This window comes from Oncorhynchus mykiss, chromosome 3, assembly GCF_013265735.2.
Source record: "Oncorhynchus mykiss isolate Arlee chromosome 3, USDA_OmykA_1.1, whole genome shotgun sequence".
Classification (NCBI taxonomy): Eukaryota; Metazoa; Chordata; class Actinopteri; order Salmoniformes; family Salmonidae; genus Oncorhynchus; species Oncorhynchus mykiss.
Genome location: NC_048567.1, coordinates 59,513,185 through 59,515,366, shown reverse-complemented (window position 1 = coordinate 59,515,366; position 2,182 = coordinate 59,513,185). Strand labels below are relative to the sequence as shown.

Below are 2,182 nucleotides of genomic sequence, written 5' to 3'. Positions count from 1 at the left end.
GGTGGATGGTGTGCACGTCTTCTGAGTCGGACTAGAAGTCCACTCCAACTACCTCTTCTCTGCCGGTGGAGTTTTGGAGTAGCCTCTGGGATAAGTTAAATTGCCCTGGGGGGGGGGGGGGGGGGGGCACGAACAAAGAATCTAATTCGGGAAAGTCGTATTTCTGGTAGTAATGCTGGTGAGTTACCACCGCCGTATGTAATGACCCAAAAAACGTTCTGGGCTAATAATGGACCAAATAACACACAAAAAAAACAAAATACTGCAAAGTTGCTTAGGAGCTAGAAGCAGAGCTGTAATGTCTGTCGGCACCAACTTGCACTCAGCAAAATAACTGGATACTAAATAAAACATTGCACAATTTTATTGTACTAGAGTACTGTAACGTAGCTTAGCTCCATGTCAACGTTACAGTAAATATGTGCCTGCGTAAAGCCTTTTAAAAAGTTCATGAAGGCAGACATCTGGGCAGATGCCAGATACTTTGCTAATGTTGATGAGGACTGGAAACAGACCATGCTGATGAGGGCAGGAAACAGACCATGAGGAGAGGCAAGAAGTGATGGCCTTCATCAGTAAAGGCAGGTCCACAAAGGATTGTAATTCAGCCCAGACCAGATGAGAAGAGATTTAGGCAGTACTGTAACATACATAGGCCTATGTAATTACTAGAATCAAGCTGTGAATTTGAATACCTGTGTTATTATTCGTTCTTACCAACCACAATATTCACACTGCTGAACTATTCCCCCAGTAACAACGTTAGAAAGGCTTCACAATTACCTTCAAAGCAACCCTATTAAACATGACCCACTGTGATCTTAATTGAGAAAAGGAGAAAGGGATGAAAACCACAATAGTGCAATCTCCTTTTTCACTACAGACAGCTGCAAATAACTGAGACATTTTTAGACAAGTGTGTGCAAAACACTCTTGATTTCCTGCTGCCTCTGTGTGTTAAAGTTAGAGAGGGAGATATAAAACTCCAGATTTTTTTGCAATTCCTTCCAGTCATTGACAGCAGAGAACTGGAAGGAAAGGCGGCAAAAGATAGTGTTGGCTTGCAATATGTGCAATATACCTGCTGGAGGCTAATTTATAGGCTAATAATGCAGGCTAATATGGAGCTGCAGGATGGTGGTTGCTGTTCCCACACCGCCGTTGCCCACGCCAGGGCCTTACCCGAGAGTAGAGAGATGTAGGAGATCATGGCCCGATCTGTGTGGAACGAGGAGGACTGTAGGTCGAACACCAGAGAACACTGAGCGAGGAACCCCTTGCATCCTCCCGGTTGGCCGTCATACCTCTCGGGGGCTGGGATCTTAGGTTCCCACTGCAGGCTCCCTGGAGGAACTACGGAGACGCCTGTAGCACTGGGCGATGAGACTTGGACATTGGCTCCACCTGGGTTGGACTGTGGTTGGAGGGAGTTGGTAAGTGCCCGGAGGGTCTTTGATATTTGGGAGAGTTGTTCTTGCTGCCGCCCCAGCAGTGCTCCTTAGAAGATTCTTGATCTGGGTGATAACTGCTTGGTCCATGTTTAGGCAGAAGCTTGCTGTGGCATGGTAAGGTTGGACCCAGGTGCAGAGAAGAGACCAGACTAGGAATCAGTGGTTAAGGATAAACATAATACCTTACTGAGAAAGGGTAGCTGCACAATCCCATTACAGTTGATAAAAGAACCATCACTAAGTCTCAAAAACTCACTCAGGAAACGAACTAACACTGTAAACATTCAAGCTTCTGCAAAGGACAACAGAAAACACACCTCTTAAAACAGGGAAACCATAACGAGTAAATTGGACACACCTGAGCGTCGTTAGTGTCTCTAGGACGGTCTTTGCCGTCGTCTGGTGACAGGTGGAACCATGACAAATCCTGTCGGGCTGTATCACCGCATGGTATGGCAACTGCACTGGCGCAAATGCAGGGCTCTCCAGAGGGTGGTGCGGTCTGCCCAACGCATCACCGGGGGCACACTGCCTACCCTCCAGGACACCTGTCAAAGGAAGGCCAAATAGGTTATCAAAGACATCAACCACACAAGCCATTACCTGTTCACCCCGCTACCATCCAGAAGGCGGGGTCAGGACAGGTGCATCAAAGCTGGGACTGAAAGACTGAAAAACAGCTTCTCAAGGAAATTAGGCTGTTAAATAGTCAGCACTACCTGGCTACCACC

The 2,182-nt window shown here is 47.1% G+C and overlaps 1 long non-coding RNA gene across 1 annotated transcript; it reads right to left on the bottom strand.

Annotated features, from left to right (window-relative positions):
* Positions 1-305: 305 nt before the first annotated feature.
* LOC110505376 lies at positions 306-1,922 on the bottom strand. Its single transcript, XR_002470749.2, has 3 exons — positions 1,810-1,922; positions 1,183-1,555; positions 306-640 (listed from the first exon to the last, which is right to left on the bottom strand). It is a non-coding gene; the product is annotated as an uncharacterized LOC110505376 (long non-coding RNA).
* Positions 1,923-2,182: the final 260 nt, after the last annotated feature.